We start from the raw sequence: 14,416 nt of genomic DNA, 5'->3' as shown, positions 1-14,416 counted from the left end.
CAGGCAAGTAGATTAGGGAAGTACTTCCCGGGAAGTAGATCAGCCAGCATAAGAGCCTGTGTCCATATGGGATACCAGTGCTTTCAAGTGAAGAGTCAACCAGTTGAGCCATTGTGCTGGCCCCTAGACTAAAAATTTTAATGTGATAAGAATAATTAGCATATCTACTCTCTTGAATTTATTTAAGCACAATACTTGTACAGTGTTGTTAACTATTAGCACAATATTGTACAGTAGGTCTCCAGAATATCTATCTTACATAACTAAAATTTCATACCCATTGAACAGCAACTTTCATTGTGTATAAATGTGATCAATCACATGAAGGTACTTGGCATAGTCTTTGATCATGATATGTGAAGTAAAGTGGTAGATATATTTTAACACTTCTTTAATGTGGAAGTGTGCCCTGAGTCAGTCCATCAGATGCCTGAGGACCCCAGAGCTTATACACTCTGCAGACTGAGAGTGCTATCAGGAAGCAGACTTCCTGCGCAACACTGGCTGCCTCACTGGCCAAGCACAGCTGGGGATGAGCAGTGTCTCCCTGTGCCTCCTTCCTTATTTAGTTGCTTGTAGCCAAGTATATCCTCTTCTTCCTCAAAAACATGGTTACTCCTTTGATGCTACAGTGATTGTTACTTCATTTCCTTGTTGGCTATCTCTACAGGGGCTTTGCGTGGTTGCCTAGGTAACCTGATTAAAACACACACACACACACACACACACACACACACACACACACAGAGTTGAGTTCAATAAAGTGTGCATTGCTTTAGTTGCTTGCATTCTCCATATCCCGATCTTTCTTGGTACGGTCGTCACACCTTGACTCCCAGTCTTCTCAGAGGGATCATCCATTTAAGAATTATATCTAGGCAAAGATCTCATGCAGTACACATTACTACATGTCAGGAATACAACTTCATAAATTTCATAATGTGTTCTCAGAGAATGCCAACTAGAATGGAAATTATGGAGATCCGGGGTACGCATTTGTTCCAGTGTATAACATGCCATTTGGGACACCTGGTTTCCACATTGCAGTGAGAGTAATCAAGCCTTGATTCCACTGCAATTTCAGGAAACGAGGATGGCTCAAGTAACTGAGTTCCTCCCACTCACATGGGAGACCTGGATTGAAGCCCGCTCCCACCTTTGGCATGTTCTAGCCCTAGCTGTTGTGGGTATTTCGAAAGTGAACCAACAGACTCTGCCTATGCGGCTCTTTCCCTTTCAAATAATTTCTAAAAAAGAACTCCAAAAGAGAAAGACAGTGTTATTACTTATGTTCTGGAGATGAGAAAAATTCTTATCTGATAGTTTCTCTGTTAAGTAAATCTTTTTCAAGTTATCCAGACAAAAAAGTTCTCAACTATGAACTCTTGACTATTGCCATCTTCCTTATCTGTTCTGAAACTGTTCCCTTTAGCTATTTGGCCCTGGGACTTGGGTTTGCTCACTGGTGTGCTTGACCTCCTTTGACCTGTATCCGAAGTGTGAGAAGCAGGTCCTTTCACATCTGATGCATCTACCTCAGTCATCTCTGAATAATTCTTAGTAGCAACATTCCCTAGGGGCTGTTATCATACAGATTTAAAGGTGTCTGTGGTGGACGTATTTCTAAATGAGATCCCACAGTGTTCTTTGAACTCCTGTCTTGAGTAGGAGTCTGCGGACCAACGCCTGAGTTACTGGTTTGTTATAAACTATACAACTCAAGAGCAGCCAAGTGAAATGGCACAGACACACTGAATGGTCATGGGAGACAACGGGGCTCCTACCTTTCTCATGTTATGTTTGTTCACCCCTCGATGTGTTCACATCTCAGGGTGAGTCTGCTCCTCTGAACTTTATCCTCTGTGTACAGCTCCTGTTGGTTCTTTTCCACTCCCCCAGTCTTATTAACTTTCCTCCCCTGTCTGTCCCCTCCTTGCTCCAAATACACTGTCCCTCATAGGATGGCTGTGATGCCCTCTGAGAGGCTTCCCTGCCTTTACTTCTATGTCTTCTGTCCTCAGAAGCTGAGGTGGCTATTTACAAATGTCAGTCATGATTCTCATTCACCACTGTGAAACTGTCCAGTGATCCATTGTTCTTGGTAGGCCCAAGTCCAACATTGCCAATATGGCCTCACAGACCCTGAATAATCTGTAAGTAATTTCTACCAGCATTCTAGCTTTCCTTCTGTTTCTTGAATTTTTACAGTCCCTTTCCATCTCAGACTTTTCTAGCTTCACTTGCCCTCTTTAAGCTGTGCCCCTCTTATTTACTCCAGTGGTACCATGAAGTATACCTTTGTGGCTGGCACTTAGCACAGTTACCACTAAATCATCATTTGGAGTTATTTGCTTATTGTCTGTATCTCCTACTGGAATGCTCCTTAAAGTTGGGCATCAACACTGAACATTGAAAGCACTTGCTCTGGGTGTAGTTTCTTGGTAGAAGTCAAGTCTAATTTCTAACTTAATGTTAACTTCAGACCCTCACAGAGGATGCTGGGTGTGTCAAGGTTTCTGGGTACTTTCAGGGACTATACCATATATAAATAAGCTCGAAAACAACAACTCTGTTATTCTGTGTTGTCCAGATTGGCTTATTGGTAAAAAAAGGGGACATGCTGGCATTTGAAAAGTAGTAAATTGGCAGTGTGATATTGTAAAAAGAGCAGAGTTCAGACTCAAGCAACAAAAACTTGAGTTTGAATTCTGACTCAAGAATCTATTCGCTTGTAAATTCAAGCAACTCATTTAATCTTTCTGAGGCTATCTCATAGGGTTGTTTTGAGGATTTGATGACATAATCTACATTAAATGCTCAGCTTAGTGTTTGGCCCATGGAGAGAGCTGCCTAACTTGTACTGTTGCTGTTCCTATTAGGACCTCAAAATTGTGGCTGCTGTTATTATTATTAGTGATCCCAGCCCTCCAATATCAAACTATTTGACCTTGGCTAGGTTGCTTCTTTCAGTTGTACAATCATCGTTCTGTTTTGGACAAGATGACATGTTCAGTTTCTCCAACTCTAGCACTGAGTGATCAAGGAATATTTAGTTTTCATCCATGCTGGAACTCTTTGAAGTTTTTCCCTGAAAGAGAGGAGAATCATTTCTCCTTGCAGCCATGCTCCATTAATTTATCCTGAATGATAAAGCTCAGATGACACAAGCAGGAGGGAAGGGGAAAGTCCAGTTCAGTCTGCTACTTTGGGGTGGGACTGGAGACAGATGTTCCATGACAACCACATCATGTCCGTCAGACTTTCTGGGAATGATGGCAGGAGAGGAACCAGAGAAGCAGCATGGTTTGGATTCATTTTCTTGGAAAGACAACTTGGTTGGAAAGACTGCCTTGCCTCACAAATGAACTGAGCAAGAAGAGCTGGGTTTGATCTACTTCCTCTCTGCTGGCCAGACCCAATAACATTGCCCCAATTCACATTTGCCTTCTCTGGAGGTTTGAAGGCATTCTTTCTATTCCTTTGGTGATCTGGCATTAATCTGATACATATGGCATTTGAATGAAATTGTTTGGGAAGAAAGATGAGGACACAGAAAAGGGCAATGACTTAAAATAGGGAGAGATGAGGCCAAATGATGGGATGTCCTGGGCAACAGATGCAGCCAGAAAACGAAAACTCAAGTGACAGTGGTGTCAGCGAGATTAAGGGTTATTTGACTCACATTAAATTCTAAGGAGGAAGACCAAGGTTGTGATGATGGCTCTGCAATTATCAGTGACTACCTTCCTTCTATGCCAGGCCTCTGCCATTTTCAATATTTCTACCTTGTGATCCAAGAAGTCGGCTCCAGATTTTGCCATCACATTTGCCTTCTTCTAGCCAGCTGGAAAAGAAACGGAAAAGAAGGAGGAGAAGGGCAAAGGCTTTCCCTTAAAGGACACTTTCCAAAATTTGAACGCATTGCTTCAACTTATATCCCACCGCCTAATGCTTAACTATACTAACAAATTATACTTTAACTTACAATTAATTAATACTAACTTGACTGCCTACTATTTAACTAAGATTGGATGTAGAGAGACTGGAAAATAGATTCTTCTTCTAATTGACCATTCCTCCAGTTAACTTTTGTGGGCTTTCCTGACTGAGAAAAGAGGTATTGAAGGAGAATGAACATTCGCCACCACAATGTGAAGACAAGAATGGATCACTCCGGAATAACCACACTCGGCCTTGGGTGTTGGTTCTGGGGCTAAGTATCCAGGCCTGATTGGAATCTAAACTCACTTGGATGCTCACAGCCCAAAGCTGGGGACGTTGCTTGAGGTCTCCAAATACCCCTTTTCTTTTCTGTAAATAACTGTTTTGGAGAGTTGTCCACTGAATCAAGTGAGATGATGTTTGTGAAGTGCTTGGTGCCCTGTCTGCAGTCATGACAATCACTGTGTTTGCTTTGGACGCAGACTCTCCCCAAGGAGGTCCTTTTCTTTGGCCCAACTGAAAACGAGATTTCCAGCTCTCATCATTTCTATGACCGTTGCCCACACCCTTCAGAAAGGCCATCATTTTCCTCTTAGATTAATCTTCTATTTGAATTTTGAGTTCCTCTGAGAGCCAAAATTTCCTGGACAGAATGGAGCCCTGATGTTTCTAAAGAAATAGCCTACAATCAGAAAACTCCAGTGTGCTCTTTTTGAAATGCTGCTTAATTCTCACAACATGTATTCAATTTGGGCTTAATAAAGTAGTAGTTGTCCATTTACTAATGATCTCTTATGAAAAACATGCTGCGGTTTGTGGTGTAGTCCGAGAACCCCAGGAATAGTCCTTGTCTACATATCCACTCTCTGCTCCACCTGTTACTAGCAGCTGAAGTTCGTGTTTCTTCAAAAGGATCATTCGTTATTCACTGCAGGAAAACAGTCAGTCAAAGACTGCCCCTTCCAACTTTATTCTAATGATGAGCACACTCCAGCCTATAATTCAAGGCATATGGAGAAGTCAAATATCTGCTAGATGACTTTCTATTTCACCCTGTGGGCTGTGGCTTCTGCCCAAGATGCCGTACTCCCCTTTGCACAAGCACTAGCAGGGTTGTGCCTAACTTCTGACTAAGATGAAGAATAGCTCATAAACTTTGACATTTATGCAAAATTTTGCAATTCACAAAGCAGTTTTCCATTTCAATAAAAGCAATAAGGATAGGGCCCAGCATGGTAGTCCTCGCCTCGCATGCACCAGGATCCCATGGGGCACCTGTTCATGTCCCAGAGGCCCTGCTTCCCATCCAGCTCCCTGCCTGTGGCCTGGGAAAGCAGTCGAGGATGGCCCAAAGCCATGGGACCCTGCACCCGCGTGGGAAACCTGAAAGAGGCTCCAGGCTCCTGGCTTTGGATGGGCTCAGCTCCAGCTGCTGCGGTCACTCAGGGAGTGAACCATTGGACCGAAGATCTTCCCCTCTGTCTCTCCTCCTCTCTGTATATCTGACTTTTCAATAAAAAAAGAAAAAACTTAAAGAAAAAACAAGGATAGCACTAATCACTTATTAAGCGAATTTACCATACTATTTTGTATCAACCTCTACATTTTACTACCTAGATTTGACACTATTAGGGTTGTGTACCAATTTTACAGGTTGGTAAACCAAGCCCCAAAATGAATTGTATGAGCTTGGCTGGTCACAACCTCAAAGAAGGCAACTTTCATGAGAAGTGAATTTGAGACGCACACATGTTTTCCATGTTTTGCCTTTAAAGGAGCTACATAAATGAATGAAGGTAGATGTGAGTTGTATACATGCTACCTTAGGAAACATTAAGACACAGCTGACTAGGTCCTAGGGAAGGTTTCCCAGGGTCTGAGCAGCTCAGGACCTGCTCATTCTCTTATCTCCTGCCAGGATCTTTCTGAGCTGGAGGTGATACGGGAATGCGAAGAAAAGATCCCATCACACAGGATGGTCCCGCTCAGCCTGAATGTCAGCTATGCTCTTCTGGAGTTAAGAGCTTTACAAACAGTTTGTTTAATTCTCACAGTGTGCTAGCAAAGTAGTCATTGTTATCTATTTCGCAAAGAGGAAAGTGGACCTATATGAGGTAAAAGCCTGAGGATGCACAGCTGATGAGTAATGGACCTGGGATTTGCCTCCTGGTGTTTGCTGCATGAAATGCAAATAAAGTGCCTATCATAGTGAGTTACCTATGACATATCTCAGGGAATAGAATGAGGAAGTAGTCAGGAACTGGTAAATGCTATATAATTAATAGACTTAAATCCTTTAGGAGCCATGAGGCTATTGCAAAATGTTTGTAGAAAATTGAGATGAAAAGATATTTCTATTGATGCCAAAGAAAAATTTGAAATCTTTGCATGTGAAAGGTCTTCATAAAGTTCATAAAAATACTGCATGGATTCCAACATTGCTTTGAATGAATATCTAATTTAAAATCCCATCTTCCCACAAACTCTTTGAAGTATGCTTGTTTCTTCCCATGTCCCCAAGTGCACATTACTGCGCATGCTTGACATTGACTAGCTGATGATGACTGCAGAAGTCAGAATGCTGATGAAAAGGGGTTAACGACACAGCTCGGCACAGCTCACACTTGTGGCGTGGGCATGTTTGGGGACCATTGACAGCTTGCTTCCCCCAGAGGAGCCTGGCTGGGAGGGCTTGGAGTTGCAGGCTTGGTAAAAATGCTTCAGGGACCAAGAGGGTCACTTCCAGTTGTAAAAGTTCTGAGATTTTGTTTCCAGAGAAAAGAGAGAGGATATGGGTTAACTGAATTTGCAGACTTTAGCCAAAGGGATTTTCCTAATTCCTGTAACCTGCTCCTCACTGTGGTGAGTCAAGAGGGCAGAAAGAAACGACAGAGAAGGAAGCCTTCAACATTCCCCTTGGCAGGGAGTATCCAAAAATTCCCCTGGATTCATTTTTGTAGAAAACACTCATGGGGGACTTTAGGAAACCAAAATGGCATGTTTGGGCTCAGCATCCTTCAGCATTTGGTAGTGGCTTCCTCCCTGGTGCAAAAATGTCTCTGCTCTTTAGCTAACATCCCTAATCCCAGCCAGTGGGCCTGGGTCCAGCTCCCAGCCTCTTCCCCCTTTGACCCTAGCCTGTTGAATCCACTTGTCAACTGAGAAGAACTCCTTAGAAGATCTCACTGTTCGCCAAATCTTCCATAGGCCAAGCTCCATTTGTGTCATAGAGGATGTGGGGGACCGTCAAATCAGAAAGTTTGGGTAAGATTGAGTCATCCACCTTATCTAGAAAGGAGCAATAGGAGTTGCCTCATGGACACCTACAATCCATCCAGAGGTGATTTACAAGGCACCATGCATAGTATGAAAGAAAATGGATGGATTTCAAACTTTTGCAACAAAAAGGTGATCTTTTGATTCTGCATTCTCATGAACTTGTTGAGGTCTGCTGACACTTGCTTTTATTCATGGTCCTGCCTGTGCACCAGCAGCTCGCAAGAGTCACAGGATTTCTGAAAGCTTCATTTTGGGGTAGGTTTAAATGCTCTCCTCTCTTGCTCTGTTTTTCTTTTTAGACAACTTTGCACAAGAGGCAAGGCTACTGCCAAAAGTCCTCGTAATGCCCCTCTTTGGGGACTGAATTTATCCGCTCAGCTGTCCCTTGTAAATTTATTCCTGTGTGAGATTTTTCCCAAACCATTCATTCCTCCGCTTAGCTCAGGCAGCTGGAATGCAGAAAAAAAATACATTTTTTCTTTTCTTTTTTTTTTTCCAAGAATGTGTCTTTTGTGTGCTGGGAGGGGTTGGGCTAAAGAGAAAAGAAAACAATTATGTGCTATAACACAGACAGACACCAGACCATGAACAGCCCCATGAGGCATGAAGGTTGCTCTGGGCTACTGAAGGGTGGCAGGGGGCTCCTGGGACACCACCGAGTGTGTGTTGAGTGGGCTGTAGGTCCTTAGCCTGGGACCTGGCCAGAGAAACACCTCACTGTCTGTTTCCATGACAACATCACAGTTGCACTGGAATGGAAAACCATGGTGGGTTAGAGCCAGGAGGGCTTTCCAGCTTCACGTGGTGTGCACAACACCGGTCTGTGGGGAGGGCACAGGGAGCTTTGACTTGGGTTTTTCCTTGAGTAATTATGGTTCCCGAGGCAGGTGAGAGCTGCGTGGAAGGAGCTGGAGGTGACATATGTGCTAAAAGAATCCAAGCTGTCTTAGAGGCAGGCAGAGTTTCCTGTGAAGCCTGGGGCTGCAGGGGTCTTGGTGTCTTGAACACACAGAATACGGACATTGGCACGGGTAGGTATGTGAATCGACTCACATGTCTTTTTTTCTCACGGCCATGATGTCTCTCCTCCTGAGACTTCCCGACGTATAGAGAAACTTGGAAACCGAGCAGTGAGAACAGAAAAGATCAGGACAGGAGCTTACTGCCTTGCCAGTGCCACTTTTATTCCTGCAGCACAAGAGGAAGGCCGTAGGATGGGTTGCACTGTTGTGATGTGTCTCCTCTTCTCCTGGGTACGCCACCAACCCGGCAACTGGGGCTAATCTGTATGGTGTGGCTTTAGGGTACAGTCACTTCTGTTTGGATCATGGAGAACCCCTGTTGCACCTGTGACTGAGTGAATGGCCCCATTTGACCACATCCTAGGTTCGGAAGGAGGCACAAAAGGGTGAAGCCTCCAAACGCAAGGCACTGGCCATCTGAGTGGGATGGAAATAGGAGCTTGAAGGGTGACACTGGACTGAAAGCAAGTGAAAGAGGGCACGCCACAGGCTCGTCAAGCTTTAGTGGGCATAAAACTCCAAGGCTTTGGAACTGAGAGGCCTGTGTGGGAGATGCAGGTGTGGCCGAACTCCTGCCTTCCTGACCAGTGAAGTGATGCCATTGCTGCAGGTCTCTTGGCTACTCTGAATGATCAGAGTGGGCTGAGCAGAGATTGTGCCCTCTGCACAACAGAAGGATGTTCTCTTTGGAGTTTTCCTGCCATTGTGTTCAAACAGCAGGGTAGCTTCTCTGTTCCAAGCCTGTCTTTCTGGTCTTGTCCTCCCACAGGTCCTAAGCAAGTTAAAAGTCAGTTGTCAATGTCAATGTGAATCTCCTTGGAATGACTGGCTTAAGCATGATTGGCTAAGAGTACTTGATGTTGTACAGTCTTCACTCATACAGCTGTGAATACGTGGGGAGTTACCTGTTCTCTCTATAGGTTTAATTTTCTCCATTGTACAGACTAAGTATAATAAGGTATATGAAGTTCTCAATGAATATCAGCTATCAGAACTATTGTTTATGAAACAACCCATGTATTTCAGAAGCCAGGAGCTGGAGGCCCACAGGACAAAACCGCCCTTCTTCTAGGATTTTACTTGACTTATGTAGTATTTTAAATAGCCTTGGGTTCATAGCCAACATGTTAAAGTTGGGCAATTTCACATAAAAATCTGAATTTGGGGCTTATATTGAAAAATCATTAGCTCTGTCAAGTCTGGCACTGATTTCTTGCCTAGTAACAGTGGGTTAGCACCAGAGCTGAGTAGGGCTGGCAACTTTCCATGGGGTCTGTATCTCCAGTTTTCCATCTCTCAGACCTCTTTGTGTCACTGCCTCCTGCGAACACATGTCCTTGGGTCCTTGTACCTTTAGGGTCCCTGCTGACTCCACATTTTTGGTCCAATGACATCTAGTGAGGGCTGCTGGAACTCAACAAGTAAATTGAAGGATTACCTTGCCAATGACGCTTCCCCTGCTTAAACAAACAAAAAAAAATCTGGTAGTCTCGTCTTAGAGATCCAACAGAGCATCTGTCTTTGCGGCTCTTTGCAATCCTTCCTGGGCACCAGAACCTGCTGTCTCCAGAGCCTCCATTGTCCATCGCTGACCGCTGTTCATCTCAGTAGTGTGTCTTCCTGGGCCTCTTCCTGAAGTGTAAGATGCTCGTGACCTTGGCCTTGCAGTTGGGTAGGTGCTTCTCTTTCCTCAGTGCTGACATCTGGGTGATTTATGAACATCATTATTCATTCACTGGACTCTTGCTCTTTAGAATCTCTAGAGCAGCCTGGGCCTAGCGCCCAAGAACTTTGCTCCTTGAGTTCATGGCTACTCTAAACACACACTACTGGCTGTAACCCAAAGGCACTCCTGGAGCTCCTTGAGTTCATGGCTACTCTAAACACACACTACTGGCTGTAACCCAAAGGCACTCCTGGAGCCTGTGTGGGGAGGGAAGGATCTTTCACTCTCAGCTTCATTCTCTACACTTCTTTCTCTCTCTTTTTTTTATGGGTTGGGGATGGAACCACAGAATGAAGAAGAGGAGAAGGCACAGAATAAAAAACAAAAGCCTCAAGCCTTTGAGTCTCCTTTTCTGAGGACCTTCATGGAGGTTCTGTGAGAGCAACTTCCCAAGATGGATCCCATCAATGATGGGTGAGCCTGGGGAGGGGCTGGGGCTGGGGCTGGGTGGGGTGGAGTTGTGAGGAACCATGGTCTGAGAGGGCCCATTGAGCTGTGACAGTTGCATGAGTTTCCCTAGTCCATACTTAATGAGCCTGTGTAGATTCTGTTCCCACACTCCCCCACACCCTCTGGCCCCCATCACCTACCCTGGGGGTAGAGGTTATCAGGATTCTTATGGATTATGGGTTATTGGATTCTGAGAGGTGATTAAATGGCTGCTATTGAGAAATTTGACACAGGGAAACAATGCAACATAAATTTCGACTGAGTAGGTTTGTCTATGGGGTTGGACAAGAGAACTCAGAAATTCCTGCCACCCGCTCCAGACCTGGGAGCATAGGAAGAGAGCTTTCTCAAAAGCTCCAAGATCTCTGTTCCTTGAGCTCCTTTAACCGAATCAACACGAGAGAAACAGACAGCTAAAAATCACATTGCTTTTCCAGGAAGCTTGATAGCCTTTGAAATAATCCAATTTGTGTGTTTGCTAAGCTCAAGACAAAGGATGTCCAGAATCTGTGTTCGGTGAGGCTATTCACTTGCAGATGAGTGGCCTTGTCTGCTCTAGTTCTCCAACTTCTAGGCCTGGTGGAAACAGGCCGTTCAGATAACTGACATGACAGTTGAACGTGGAAGCTGACACAGGAGGAGCCTGGCTCCTGTATCTCCCAGCCTCGAGAGGCTGCTGCGGCTGGGTGCAGCGCCTGTGTGAATGTGCGTTCCAACCAGGCACACACTCCTGCTCCTCAGGTGCACATAGTTTTCACTGCAAAGTGCAACAGCATCCCAGGTAGGTTGTCTCTGTGATGTGGATCCTCTGGGGCTGCCAGAGTCTCAGAGGCCAGGTTCTGGAACTGTGCCTGGAGGCAAGCCTGTAACAAGCATGCAGACAGACTCTGGACTGATGAGCTAGCTGCTCAGGCGTGGACTTAGTAACTCGTGCGGAGAATGACACCTCCCGGAGCCCGGTGTGAAATGCCTTGAATGATACCTCCACGGAGGTGGAGACATTCCAGCCAGAGAACACATCTGCAGGCCCCGCCCTGAAGGGGGCAGCTCCTGGGTTTTACATCACAGAACGTCAGGTGCGTGAGGGCCTTGGCTCCCAAGGCCACATGCTATGGGGAACCTCTCTGGCTCTTCTAGATGTCCTGGCTGAGCAGAAGATGTTTTTTAAAGGCTTGACCCGAACACTGTTTAGTTCCAGGTGGAAAACATTTTCACTGGAAACTATCAGATGTTGGCTGCACAGGGAATTCCGAGATGGATTCCAGAATCCTTGTTGTGTAGAAGTGTGGAATTCTAGGTTGGAAACAGACAACGAGGCTAAGGTATGAATTCCCGAGTGTGCATTTAAGGAGCTTTCAAAGAAGGAGGAACTTGGGAGGGGAGTCATCAACTGGCAACAAAATCCTTAACTCCAAAAGCAGCCACTGAGTGGGGAGAGGGGCCTTCACCTTCCTCAAACTTCCTCCTGAGGGGATACAAGGCAGGCAGGTGGTTTGGGGTCTCTGTGCTTCCCACCTAGTTTCCCTACTGGCTGTTAGGGCACAGCTTGCCCAAGCAGAACATTTCCTGGCTCTTCCGTGGAGAAATGCAGTGACCGCTCATGTGCCCGTGGGGAGACTTTCACAGGCTCCATTAAGTGCTAATTCTGTGCCCAGTGCTGCTCTCAGTTCGTACACAGGTCCTGAGCAGTAGAGCCGGCAGTGCCTAGCATACAACATAGACAGCTCAGTTTCCAGCTGACTACAGACTGATTCTGCAAGTTTCATTTTCTGGCTGAAAAATAACATTGGTGCTTTGGGAGTGAAGAGTGAAGGAAGGCTTACTGAAGGAAGCTATGCAGAAGTTGACTGAGGTCTGTGTGCTAGATGGAGACAGAGAGGAGAAACATAGCAGGATTTGGGGCCTGCGAAGACCCTGAGTCAGAAGTGGCGTGGCTCTGTTCCAGGCCACAGAGAACTTGAAGGTGAGACACGGGCAGCGCCTGGGTCACAGGGGAGCTTGCTGGTGGGGAAGGCATCTTCCATTCTGCAGAAACTCGGTGGGATTGACATTTCTCAAAACCCCTTCTGCTTGTGGAGAAGAGAATGGGTGTGGCGAGGTAGGAGCAGGAACAGCCTTTGTGGAGCCTGCAGGGTGGCAGTGGAGGGGAGCCCAGGTTAGGGAGGGAGCATTTAGGATATGCACTCTAGGACTTCTGTATTTTTAATGAATTAACTGATTTATAGGTTGGAAAGAGAGTTCTTCCATCTGCTGGTTCATTTTCTAAATGCGTTTGGCAGCGGGGACAGGGCCAGGCTGAAGCCAGGAGCTGGGAACTCAGTTGGAGTTGCCTGTGTGCATGGCAGGATCCCAAGCACCTGAACCCTCCTCTACTACCTTCTGGGATGCATATTAACAAGAAGCTGACTTCAGGAGCTGGAGCCAGGAGTCAAACTCGAGTGCTCTGATAGAGAATGTGTGGGCATGCCAACATGGCAACTGTAGGATAATTGGCTGCCCTCTGCCATGCGCTTCTTACTTGGCAAATTGTGAAATAATGGAATGTGTGTGCAAAGAAAGATGAGTATCTTCTAGAACCACCTTGCTGAAGCTGCAGAGAACAGGTCCTGTGCCACTGGGTGTTCCACTGTGTACTTGGTGTGAGTAGACCCTTCATAGATACACAGAGATAAATTCATGAGAGGAGTGATGATCCATGCTTCTGTTGTTAAATCAATATTTTTAAAAAAATCAAGATAGTTCTGGGATCATCACTATGGTATACCAGGCCAATCTTCCCCTGCTGTGCCAGCATCTTATATAGGCACCAGTTCATACCCTGGCTGTCCCACTTCCCGTCCAGCTCCCTGGTTATGGCCTGGGAAAGCAGTGGAGGATGATTCAGGTACTTAGGCCCCTCTATATACGTGAAAGATTTGGTAGAAGCGTCGGGCTTCTGACTCTTGGCTGCTGGCTGCTGGCTTTGGATCAGCTCAACTCCAGCTATTGCAGCCAGTTAGGGAGTAGACCAGAAGATGGAAGATTTTCCCTCCTCTCTCTCTCCTTCTTTATGTAAATCTGTCTTTCAAATAAAAATAAAGAAATAATTTTTTAAAAGATGAGCAAGGCCATTGTGTTGTGTAGCAGAGTAAGCCTGTAATGCTAAAATCACATATAGGAACCAGTCTGAGTCCCAGCTACTCCAGTTCTGATCCCTGCTAATGTACCTAGGCAAACAATAGAAAATGGCCCAACTTGGGCCCGGCATGATAACGTAGTGGTTCAAGTCCTCTCCTTGCATGCACTGGGATCCCATATGGTTGCTGGTCCTAATCCCGGCGGCCCTGCTTCCCATCCAGCTCCCTGCCTGTGGCCTGGGAAAGCAGTCGAGGACAGCCCAAAGCCTTGGGACCCTGCACTGGCGTGGGAGACCTGGAAGAGCTCTGGCTCCTGGCTTCAGACCGGCCCAGTTCCGGCCTAGTTGTGGCCCTTTGGGAATGAATCAACAGACGGAAGACTCTCTCACCCTCCCTACCAAGTATATAAATACATTTTTGTGTGTCTTTAAAAAAATGAACGTTTCATGAAATTGCATGTGATCCTTGCACAGGGGCCATGCTAATCCTCTCTGTATTGTTCTAATACAGTACAAACACAATATATAAATAAAAAAACTCATTAAAAAATTGAGATTAGCACAATACCTAAGATGAAAGCTCCTGTTTTGTACTGAGTTTGGTGAGCTGTTGCTGCATTTTGCGAAGTGCAGTGTGGTCTGACTTAAGCTATAGCGTTGAGATTTCAGCTCTTCCTCTTCTCTGTCCCTGCCCAGCACTACAGCTTGACCTCTCAGGTCTAGAGGGAGAAGACTTGCAATCTGCTCTATCTAAATGAGGGGAACAATTCTGGTTGGGGAAATCTTGGGGACCTTCTGTTACTTGTTTTTAGAGCATTCGGGTTCACAGGCTGAGATCGTAGCATCCTCAGATCCCGCACAGGAGCATTTCTGTAGGAGAGG

At 45.6% G+C, this 14,416-nt stretch overlaps 1 pseudogene; it reads right to left on the bottom strand.

Moving 5' to 3' along the window:
• Positions 1–13,963: 13,963 nt before the first annotated feature.
• On the bottom strand, positions 13,964–14,061 carry LOC118759580 (U6 spliceosomal RNA; annotated as a pseudogene).
• Between the last annotated feature and the right edge of the window lie 355 nt (positions 14,062–14,416).

Source organism: Ochotona princeps, chromosome 4 (genome assembly GCF_030435755.1).
Source record: "Ochotona princeps isolate mOchPri1 chromosome 4, mOchPri1.hap1, whole genome shotgun sequence".
Classification (NCBI taxonomy): Eukaryota; Metazoa; Chordata; class Mammalia; order Lagomorpha; family Ochotonidae; genus Ochotona; species Ochotona princeps.
The sequence above is the reverse complement of the archived record's forward strand: the minus strand, read 5'-3'. Positions and strand labels throughout refer to the sequence as shown.